This window comes from Mirounga leonina, unplaced genomic scaffold, assembly GCF_011800145.1.
Source record: "Mirounga leonina isolate KUSES-001 unplaced genomic scaffold, KU_Mleo_1.0 Mir_222416, whole genome shotgun sequence".
Lineage (NCBI taxonomy): Eukaryota > Metazoa > Chordata > Mammalia > Carnivora > Phocidae > Mirounga > Mirounga leonina.
In genome coordinates, this window is record NW_023270581.1 from 1 (window position 1) to 12,072 (window position 12,072).

The following is a 12,072-nucleotide window of genomic DNA, read 5'->3' on the forward strand; positions in this document are numbered from 1 at the left end:
TTTTTTGATCTGTGCATTTAGTGCTATATATTTCCCTCTTACCAATGCATTCATTATTGCATATATTTTATGTAAACTTCAGAATACATGATTTTACTTACATTTAGATGAGTATCTTTTTAATCTCTTAAATATCTTTTCAACAACATAAAAGTATGTTGTTTAGTTTCCAAGTAATAGGAAATTTTTCTGTCATCTTTTTGTTACTGAGTTATAGTTAGGTTTGATTCTATTGTGGCTAGAAACATACTTAGTCTGATTTCCACCAACAGATTTGTTGATGTTTTATGGGCCAGAAAATGGGCTCTCCTGTTGTATATATATCTTCTATTAAGTTTTTATTTTAATTACAATATAGTTTACATACGGCATTACTGTTAGTTTCCATTGTATAATATGGTGATTCAACACTTCCATAGATTACCTGGTGCTCATCATAACAAGTATCCTCCTTAATACCCATCACCTGTTTAACACCGTCACCCAATTCCCCTCTGATAACCATCATTGTGTTCTCTAGAGTTAAGAATCTGTTTCTTGGTTTGCCTCTCTTTTTTTCTCCTATGATCATTCATTTTATTTCTTAACCTCAACATATGAGTGAAATCATATAATACTTACCTGAGAAAGACTTACTTTGCTTAGCATATATACTCTAGCTCCATCCATATTGTTACAAATGGCACAATTTCACTCTTTTTTATGGCTGAATAATAGTCCATTGTGTATATGTTATTTTGTGGTTATTTTGAAAAGGTGTATTCTGATACAAATAGGTAGAGTGGTTCTATAATTGTCAATTAAATACTGTTCTTTGATGTTTTCTGTTGAGTTCAATATTTTGCTGATTTTCTACCTAGTTCTGTCCGTTGTTTTTTTTTTTTATTTTTTTTAAAGATTTTATTTATTCATTTGACAGAGAGAGAGAGAGTGCACAAGCAGGGGGACCTGCAGGCAGAGGGAGAGGGAGAAGCAGACTCCCCGCTGAGCAGGGAGCCCGATGTGGGACTTGATCCCAGGACCCTGAGATCATGACCTGAGCCGAAGGCAGACAAGACGCTCAGTTACTGAGCCACCCAGGCGCCCCCTGTCAGTTGTTTAAAGATGGATGTTGTTGTCTCTGGTTATAATTTTGGATTTCCCTATTCCACCTTTGAATTCTGTCAGGTTTTGCTTAACATATTTTGTGGCATACACATTATTTGATGCATATGCATTTGGGATTGCTGTGTTTTGTTGGTAGACTGACTCTTAATATATAATGTTACATATTCTCTCTCAAACCTGTTTTATATGGTATTACTGTGGCCACTTCTGCTTTCCTTTAATGGTTGTATATCTTTTTGCATTTCTTTACTTCCACCCTGCGTACTTTATATTTTATAATATTAGTAGTTTCTCTTAAGCTCAGCCTTATAACTGGGATGTCTAAACCATTTATATTTAATGTGATTTTTGATATGTTAGGGTTTAAGCTTGTTATTTTATTCATTGTGTTTGTTTTCTTCCATTTTCAATTTCTTTCTTAATTTTCCTGCTGCCCTGAGGAATGTTCTATATTTTTTAGGTTCTGTTGTTATTTTTCTGTAGTATATAGACATATCTCTTTGTATGGCTGTTTGAATATCTTTTGTGATTCTAACATCTGTCATCTCATCAACACTTACAAAATCGTTTAAAAAATAAAAACAAAATTTTTCCCTTTTTTTATTGTGCTAAAATACGCAACATAAAATTGACCATGTTAACTATTTTTAAGTGTCTGGTTCGCTAGTATTAAATACAGCAGTAATGTTGTGCAACTATAACCAGCATTCAGTCTGTCTCTGGAGCTCTTTTTTTCTTATAAAACTTATACTCTGTACCCATTAGACAATAACAACTCATTCCCAGTCTCTGAAGCCCCTGGCATCCATCATTCTACTTTCAGTCTATATCATTTTGACTGCTGTGATACTTCATACAAGTAAAATCATAGAGTATTTGTTGTCTTTTAGTGACTGCCGTATTTCACTAACAATACTGTACTCGAGAATCATTCATATTGTAACATGTCAGAATTTTCTTTCTTTTTAAGTGAATAATATTCTATTGTATAGATATGCCACATTTTGTTTATCCATTTCTTCATTGATGGACAATTTGAATTGCTTCCACATTTTAGCTGTTGTGAATAAAAATGCTGCTATGAACACAAGTGTACAGATATCTCTTTGAGACTGCTTTCAGTTCTTTTGGGTATGTATATACCTACCCCTGGAATTGCTGGGTGATGTGGTAATTTCACTTTTAAATTTTGAGGAATTGCTGTACTGTTTTCCATAGCGACTATACCATTTTACTTTTCCACCAACAATGCACATTTGTAATTTCTCCACATCTTCACCAACACTTGATATTTTTTTGTGTCTTTGATAGCCATGCTGATGGGTGTGAGGTGCTGTTTCATTGTAATTTACATTTCCCTAGTAATCTGTGATGTTGAGCAGCTTTTCATGTGCTAATGGACAAATGTATCTTCTTAGGAAAATGTCTATTTAAGTCCTTTGCCCACTTTTTAATTGACTTGTGGGTTTTGTTTTGTTGTTTTTTTTTTTTTATTTTAGGACTTAACATGTTTTGTATTTGGTGTTTTTTATTTCTAATATGGAATTTTAAAGTCATTAGTGATAAAGTTATTTGTAAATAGAGGGTTTTTTCTTGAATTTAGATTATTCTCTCCCAAGAATACTGTTAGTTTTCTCAAATGAGACATGGTTAATTAAGTGCTTGGTTAAGCTAAGCTGTTGGTTTGTGTGTATGCCTGTGATGAACTCAGTGTAGTTTACTGAAAGACATGTAAAAGAGTAATGACTTAATAAAAGTGGATATATAAAATGTGATGTTTGTGATGTTTACATAACTTACACCTTTTTTTTTAGGCAAGTTGGACAAATGCAAGTAAAAAACAACACAAAAAGCTCCTAGAGCTGATTCGTCGTCTTGCAGAAGATGATAAAGATGGAGTGATGGCACACAAAGTTTTGAACCTGCTTTGGAATCTGGCCCGTAGTGATGATGTGCCTGTAGACATCATGGACTGAGCTCTCAGTGCCCACATAAAAATACTAGATTACAGTTGTTCCCAGGTGTGGGAGTGCTTCTTTACTCATTTTTTCCCTTCACCATTAGGATGACTCAGTTAGAGGATAATTCCCTTACTTTTTGTTTTTAAAGTTATCTTGAAAAATTGGCTTACGACTTACTAGTAGTTGTTAGCTGCCCTGCTACTTAGTTTGTTAGAGCATTTGAGCACACATTTTAATTTCCTTTAATTAAAATGTGCAGTATTTTCAGTCATATTTAACTATTTAGAGTATGATTTCCACCTTGATGTTTTAATATCCTAGACATCTGCTGTAATAATATTTTAGAAAATGTTTGGAATTTAAGAAATAACTTGTGTTACTAATTTGTATAACCCATATCTGTGCAATGGAATATAAATATCACAAAGTTGTTTGGCTAAAAAAAAAAGAGAGAAAGAAAGAAAAATTGGCTTACGCTTGGTTTTTCAGTTTTTTTTAATATTACTTACTAAGCACTTTTACTTCTTTACCAAAAAAAAGATTTGCATAGGTAAAACAAGTTTTTATAGTAGTATTATAGTTCAGTATATGAAGGTAAAGTAGAATCATAAAGTATTAAAGCTGATAATGGCTTTGGACGGAAGGGTACCTAGACTCTTTTGGTCAGGAGAGGTTAATAAAGCTAGTAAAATTTCCTGAATAAAGCTTTCTTTACAAGTAAATCACTGTATTTTCCCTATAGTTAACTGCTATTTATGTTTACTGCTTTCAAGGAGGTATTTTTATACAGTTACTTAATTCTCAATATTCTTATATTCTCTGGATTTTTCTAAGTGCTTTGCCATATTTCTAATAGGTTGGTTAAAGAATTTTTAAAAAAGGGCCCCTGGGTGGCTCAGTCGGTTAAGCATCTGCTTCCAGCTCAGGTCATGATCCCAGGATGCTGGGACTGAGCCCCTCATCGGGCTCCCTGCTCAGCGGGGGGCCTGCTTCTCCCTCTCCCCCTCCCCCTGCTTGTGTTCTCTCTCTCGCTGTGTCTCTTTCAAATAAATAAAATCTTAAAAAAAAGACTGGGCAGGGTTGTTCTTAGTTATCTCGGGGCTTCACTTTTAGTTGGACTTGAATTTAATTAGGTCTAGCAAGGTCAAGATGATATTATCATGTATTTGAAGCCAAGTGTTGCAAAGTCTCAAGTATTTACTGCACTGATTGCCTTAATCAAAAAAAGTACTGTCAGGGCTCCTGGGTGGCTCAGTCGGTTAAGCATCTGCCTTCGGCTCAGGTCAGGATCCTAGGGTCCTGGGATCAAGCCCCATGACGGGCTCCCTGCTCAGCAGGGATCCTGCTTTTCCCTCAGTCTCTGCCTCTGCTCCTCCCTCTGCTTGTGCACTCTCTCTCTCAAATAAATAAAATCTTTTTTTTTTTTTTAAGATTTTATTTATTTATTTGACAGAGATACACAGCAAGAGAGGGAACCCACAAGCAGGGGGAGTGGGAGAGGGAGAAGCAGGCTTCCCGCAGAGCAGGGAGCCCGATGTGAGGCTCGATCCCAGGACCCTGGGATCATGACCTGAGCCAGAGGCAGACGCTTAATGACTGAGCCATCCAGGTGCCCAATACCTAAAATCTTAAAAAGAAAGAAAGAAAGGAAAGTACTGTCATATATATACATACAGAGAGCTGGGTGAATAAATTCAGAGAACATTCTTTACCTGGGATGTATAAGATTGAAGATGTCATTCATAGTCTCTGGAATAGTTAATTGCAACTGTCCATATAAAATTGATTTCTTTTGAATACTGAAGAAGAGATCAATTAAAATTTATCCTAATTACTGTCTTTTACAAGTAGATTAGAAACATGGAAATTTTGAAAATCAGAGTGCCAGGGGTGCCTGGGTGGCTCCATCAGTTCAGTGCCCAACTCTTGGTTTCAGCTCAGGTCATGATCTCAGGGTCTTGAGATGAAGCACTGTGTCAGGCTCTGTGTTCAGCAGCAGTCTGCTTCAGATTCTCTCTCTGTCTGTCCCTTTGTCCCTCCCCCACTCACCCTCTCTCTAAATAAATAAAATCTTAAAAAATTTATTGGAACAATACATAAGATTTGTAGTGATGCTATAGGAGTTTCAGATTTATCGAAGGAAAAAAAGACAGTCCAATTATTTGATTGGATGACAGTATTTGATTTGTCATTGATTGATTCATTGTGCTTGAATTTCCATTAAAGCATCTAAAATGGTTATGAAGACCTTGAGTTTAAACTGTATTTTATTAAATAGAGAAGTGTTATAGAGGCTCAAAGTAGCACACTTATTATAAAAGCTCAAGTGTTACTTCCTCCTTTATTTAGTTGTTCATATCATTGCCTGTCACAATGTCTTAAGTTATCACATTAATAGAAAACTGGATTTCGGGGCGCCTGGGTGGCTCAGTTGGTTAAGCGACTGCCTTCGGCTCAGGTCATGATCCTGGAGTCCCTGGATCGAGTCCCGCATCGGGCTGCCTGCTCGGCAGGGAGTCTGCTTCTCCCTCTCCCACTCCCCTTGCTTGTGTTCCCTCTCTCGCTGTGTCTTTCTCTGTCAAATAAATAAATAAAATCTTTAAAAAAAAAAAAAAAGAAAAAAAGAAAACTGGATTTCATGGGATTTAGTAAAAAGAGTTTTCCCCTTTTCAACTTCAGCCTTCATTTGGTGTAGTTATTTAAAACAAATGAATATCTTATTCTCTTGCCCTATCAACCCAAAGCACTTTTTTAACAAGTCATGACATATTTAATATTCATGGATAAATATTTTTAAATCCTTAAAAATGTTCATAGAGTTAGTTCAGCCCTCTACTTGCACATCTAGAAATTTTTTCCTAGGGAATGATATGAAAAAGCATATTTACAGGCTAGACGGTTTTTTTTTTAGGATTTTATTTATTTATTTTAGGGGCACGTGGGTGGCTCAGTCGTTAAACGTCTGCCTTCACTTCAAATCATGATCCTGGGATCAAGCCCCTCATCGGGCTCCCTGCTCAGCAGGAAGCCTGCTTCTCCTCCCACTCCCCCTGCTTGTGTTCCCTCTCTCGCTGTCTCTCTCTCTCTCTCTGTCAAATAAATAAATAAATAAAAATCTTTAAAAATATCTATTATTTATTTATTTATTTTAGAGGGGGAGAGAGCGAGCACAGGCATGTGCACAAGCTGGGGGTGGGAAGAGGGAGAGAGTCCCAAGCAGACTTCAGCACTGAGTACTGAACTGACACGCGGCTCAATTTCTCCACCCTGAGATCATGACCTGATCCAAAAGCAAGCACTGAATGCTTAACCCCCAGCTAGGTAACCCAGGGGCTCCCTGGACTAGACTATTCTTCTTTGCTTAAAGAATGAAAAGTGAAAATCACTTAAATTCATGAATACCCTCTACAGTATATTTTGTAGTCTTTAAAGTGTTGGTGGATGCATGTCCATGGTATTCAATGGAAATACTTAAAATAAGAACTGTGTTTTATTTCTAAAAGAGATGTGCCTGTGCTTGCGAAAATGTACTTTAAGTGAGACAATAAAGATAGAAAAAGAGACAATAAAGAGACAAAAAACAATTGATTTTTCTTCCATTGCATCATTCCAATTAAATTTTTTTTTTTAATTTTTATTTATTTATTTGACAGAGAGAGACACAGCGAAAGAGGGAACACAAGCAGGGGGAGAGGGAGAGGGAGAAGCGGACTCCCAGCTGAGCAGGGAGCCCGATGCGGGGCTTGATCCCAGGACCCTGGGATCATGACCTGAGCCGAAGGCAGACGCTTAACGACTGAGCCACCCAGGTGCCCCTCCAATTAAAAATTTGTTAGTACTCATGTGAATTTCTGATTCCTAGTAATCTTAGATAAAAAGAAAAGCAAAGGGGCGCCTGAGTGGCTCAGTCGTTAAGCGTCTGCCTTCGGCTCAGGGCATGTTCCCGAGGTCCTGGGATCAAGCCCCACATCGGGCTCCCTGCTCGGCGGGAAGCCTGCTTTTCCCTCTCCCACTCCCCCTGCTTGTGTTCCTTCTCTTACTGTGTCTCTCTCTGTCAAATAAATAAAATCTTTAAAAAGAAAAGCAAATACACATTTCAGAATATTAGAAATATATTCCTACAACATTCTTGAACATTCTTAGTTTGCCTTTAGGGTGAGTACTTGTATCTCTTTTGTAGAACATTCTTGTAAGTTGGGTTTTTTAAAGTTTTGTTGTAATAAAAGATGTATATATTTTTAAATATCTAATATAAAATTTATATAAATATAATTAGTGTATAATTTTTCACCTGTAGTGTTCTCATACTGTTGTTTTCTGTATAAAATAAAAATTTTTAGGTTCCCTGCTCCTATTAGAAAAATATGCTAACATCATTCTCATATGGTAACAGTTCGGATTGTATGTTTTTGCTAAATTTTATAGTATGGAAACCTTATAAAACAATGAATAAAAATGAAATCTGCACATATGAGCATATATTTTAAAATCAGATTTCTTGTTAATATGCCTAAACTTGGGATTTATATCTTGGTGCATATATATCTAAATCTGGAATACTGAATTTTTATAGTAGTACTTTACATTTTGGAGCTTTGGTGATCATTTCAAAATAAGAACATACTTATTCCTAATTTTTGTGATCCTTATCTTAAAAGCTTTGAAGATGTTGAATACTGGTCCATATAACCATTAACCTTTTGTATGTGTATTTAAGGATCGAGACACACAGAAGATCCAGTGGATAGATCGCTTTATAAAAGAACTTCGTACAAATGACAAGTGGGTGATTCCTGCACTGAAACAAATAAGAGAAATTTGTAGTTTGTTTGGTGAAGCACCTCAGAATTTGAGGTAAGGCTTTTAATATAGAAAATGTTCTAATTTTTATGTATATATTATGTTGAAAACAGCATACCAATAAAATCAAATGTTAAACTAGCAATTTAGCATCTGAATCAAGATACTGCCTTGAGCTCTTTGTTCAGAATTGTCTTTGACTTCTAGCAGATACACCAAACATTATGGCATGGGTGGTTTTACCCTTCTTATGGGTTTCAAGATAAGAATAAGTGATTTAATTTATGAAAATAAGATTTTATTTAAAGATAATTTTTACTATATTATTTTATTTAGATTTTTTTGAAGATTTTATTTATTCATTTGAGACACAGAGATACAGAGAGAGAGCATGAGCAAGGGGAGCGAGCAGCAGAGGGAGAGGGAGAAGCAGGCTCCCCACTGAGCCAGGAGCCAGATGCGGGGCTCAATCCCAGGACCCTGGGATCATGACCAGAGCCTAAGGCAGATGCTTAACAATCCTCTGAGCCACCAGGCACCCCTATTCAGATTTTTCTTAAAGATGTAATTTTATGTTTGGTCTTGATGCCAGATTGTGGTTATGGTTATGGGAATAGTTTACCTTTTACTTTCTTGTAATCAGTTTGGAACTAATGACATGTAAAGAAAAAATAACATGGAAAAATCTTAGGAATAGTGCAACAGGGTGTAAGTGCAGTTAGGCTTCCTGATAGTGAACCCTAGTTTCTCTAACTAGCAGTAATCATAGAAAGAGTCTGTAACCATTTAGAATCTGTTTTCTTGTAAGACAATTACGTGATTGCCAAGATTTTTTTTTTTTACAGCTCTGGGTGGATATAAAAGTGTGTGTTAACAGGATTCCTGTTCAAACTGAATTACATAATGCCTTTTTTTTTTTTCTTTTTTTGAGAGAGTGAACGAGCAGGCAGGGTGGGGAGTGGGTCTAGTGCGGGTAGAGGGAAAGAGACAATCTTGAGCAGGCTCCCCACCCTAAGCAGAGCTTGACACAGGGCTCGGTCTCATGACCCTGAGATTATGACCTGAGCTGAAATCAAGAGTTAGTTGCTTACCCAACTGAGCTGCCCAGAAGGCCCTACAGAATCCCACTTTTATGCTTTAATTTTTCAGGTTGGATTTTGATTATTTTCCAATCCTGGAAAAATAACATGAAATTAGGAAACTTCGTGGACATAAATACTGGAGGAAATCGTGAAATAATCTATGGATAATATTTTTTTTTATACAGGACATATTTTGATTGTGGTTGATTCACCATACATGTTTTTTTTCCAAACATACCCATTTTTTGGTTGCTTATTTATTCATGCAGTATTACATAGTCTTCAAAGGCAGGTGATTTAATCACCAGTGGATTAATAATGAAGTGAGCATTGATTGGTTTCATTGAAAATGGCAAAATAGAAGGGGAACTGGGTCTCTTTCTGGTTATACTCGGGCAAAATTGGTTGCACATTCAGTGTTAACGGAATGAACTTTTAAGGGCTAATATACTTGCTCATGCAAATTTGTCCCTGTGCTTTGTTACTTACATAAGATTAATGTCATATCTGAAGTTGGAGAATACTGATTGGTGATTTCATATAAGATGAGAATGTTAGAATAAATATTTATGTTTTGAGACCTTGATTATTCTCTTTAAACTGCTTGATATTTTGCTATTAAAAGGAGGATATTGACCCAGTTTTTATTACGAATGTAAAACATTTTAAACATCTGAATTAGCAGTTGGGACAGTCTTTGTAAATTCTTAGTTACAACAGTGTTCATTGCCTAATCATACTGTTAAGTTCTTCTCGTTTTAGTCAAACTCAGCGAAGTCCCCATGTATTTTATCGTCATGATTTAATCAACCAGCTTCAGCACAATCATGCCTTAGTTACTTTGGTAGCAGAAAGCCTTGCAACTTACATGAATATTGTTCGACTGTATGCTAGAGGTATGTATTTATAACTAAAATCAGCTATTGGGGATCAAGTATAGGCTTCCCTTCCCTGGTTTTTGATTTGTCCTCAGTGTTAATTACCTCAGAAATGAAAATATATAAGTTTATCCTAGATCAGAAAATGGAAGTGAAATACTCTTCTACATCTACTCGGCCTTTCAAAACTTATACCAACTAAACTTCAGGTCAGTTTTTCAAGGCCTGTTACTAAGTGCTTATCTTTCGACATCTGGGAGCTCTGTCTGCTCTTACCACATTGGTTGATATTCTCTTGGGTATTTACCTAACTTACTTTAAATTTTTGCATTCTTCTTGCCACACTGCTTTTCAAGAAAACTTGATTAAGAATTCCTTTGTTAATTTTGACCAATTTTGTTTTGAAATAATACATTACAGTTGTTTTTAATAACCCTGAATTAACATTTTCCATTGTTCAAAAAAATTATTAGAAATTTACAGGATGAATGACATGTTCTTATTGGTTCTCAGAATGTGAAACTGTTTAAATATGTTAAGAGAAACTTTGCTCTGGTTTACAACAGAAACCGTTTTAATATTTGCCATATGAGTACTCTCTTCTTGATGCTTTAAGGATCAATTCCAATGTTATTTGTCCTTATCAAAAGTTTTATTAGAATCTATGTGTGCTTGAACACAAAAAGTATTCTTTTTTTTTTTTTTTTTTAAGATGTGATTTATTCATTTGAGAGAGAGAGAATGAAAGAGCACATGGCTGGGGGGGGGGTGTCAGAGGGAGAAGCAGGCTCCCCGCTGAGTAGGGAGCCCGATGCGGGACTCGATCCCGGGACTCCAGGATCATGACCTGAGCCGAGGCAGGTTAACCAACTGAGCCACCCAGGCGCTCCAAAGTATTCTTTATACATCTATGCCTCCTCTGTATTACAACAAATTCATAGACAAACACAAAACCCAGCTGACTTATAGGCCCAGTTTTGTATATTTGAGTATGGAGAAGAAAATTTTTCCGTTTTCCAATTGAAAACCGGATTGAGCATAATGTGGAACTGAAAATACTACTCTGTTGATGTGCTATGTCAGGATGTGTAGAATTGAGTTATATATTTAAAATGGGGATATTTTTAATACTCATTGTTTGACTAGAATAATAGTCTCTGTACTTGTGCTTGTGCTGTGCCTTAGATGGTTGAGGTGTGTGTGGTTGGCTGGTTTGATCCCCACATTGTTACTGATTTATACTTAGCTTTATAAAAGTTATAGAAACAAAATGGAAAAGTTAAGCAACTTTTTAGGTACACCTAATGATTGCATTGGCTTCCTGTTCCTTTTATATTTTACCCACTGTGTCCATTCTAGTCCTGGGGCTAGAATAGCAGTCTAAGCATCAGATGTTATAATTGGCCTCATTTTAGGTTCCCGTGTTCCTTCTTAGCAAAATGGTAGGATAGGGAAGGTACTATAGGCATGAAACTTTGTGATTTTTCTCTAGCAAGAGCAGCCAAAATCAGTGAGAATAAGCTAGAATTTTGAATGTAGTTCTCTTGAGATTTTTAGGATGTTAAATTTTATTCCTGGTAGAGAACCCTCCTAATGCCAATTAAGACCTTTCCCAAAAGGAATCACCTACATATTAAGCTTCAGTGGTAAGTTTAATTTACTTCCATCTTTATGTGATTTTGTGTTATTTTAATGACATCATCAGTAAAAACCAAATTGCCAAGGCAGTCAGTAAGATGGGGCACCTGTGCATTTCTCCCTCACTAGGATCCTATTCCATTTAGTCAAATTGTATCAATGTTCTTGGCATAGCTCACTTTCAGGACCTCGAGATTGTCAGCATTTTTTTTTTTTTTTTTTTGAAGATTGTATTTATTTGAGAGGGAGAGAGCATGAGTGGGGGAGGGGCAAAGGGAGAGGGAGAAACAGATACCCCTCTAAGCCCAACTCGGGGCTGGATCCCAGGATCCTGGGATCATGACCTGAGCCTAAGGCAGATGCTTAACTGACTCAGTGACCCAGGCTCCCCATGAATGTCAGCATTCTTCATAATCTTCTCTGTATTGCTTTTTGGAAGGTGAGAAATAAGAGTGCAGGCTTTAAATTTAGACAGTTTAAGCTTAATCTGTATAACCTCTAAGTTAATTAAGCCTCTGTAGTTAAAATTTACCAAACTGGTAAAATGAAGATAACAAGAGTATGTATTTCCTAAAGGAGTTGCTGAAATGTAGTTTAGATTCTTTT

General features: G+C 36.2%; 1 long non-coding RNA gene across 3 annotated transcripts; it reads left to right on the top strand.

Annotated features, from left to right (window-relative positions):
- Positions 1–2,739: 2,739 nt before the first annotated feature.
- On the top strand, positions 2,740–10,503 carry LOC118026202. Of its 3 annotated transcripts, XR_004683498.1 has the most exons (4): positions 2,740–3,128; positions 7,786–7,922; positions 9,713–9,846; positions 9,966–10,503. It is a non-coding gene; the product is annotated as an uncharacterized LOC118026202 (long non-coding RNA). The 3 variants fall into 3 exon arrangements; XR_004683499.1 differs by having other exon boundaries at positions 2,743–3,128; positions 9,698–10,503; XR_004683497.1 differs by having other exon boundaries at positions 2,746–3,128; positions 9,713–10,503.
- The last annotated feature ends 1,569 nt before the right edge of the window (positions 10,504–12,072 follow it).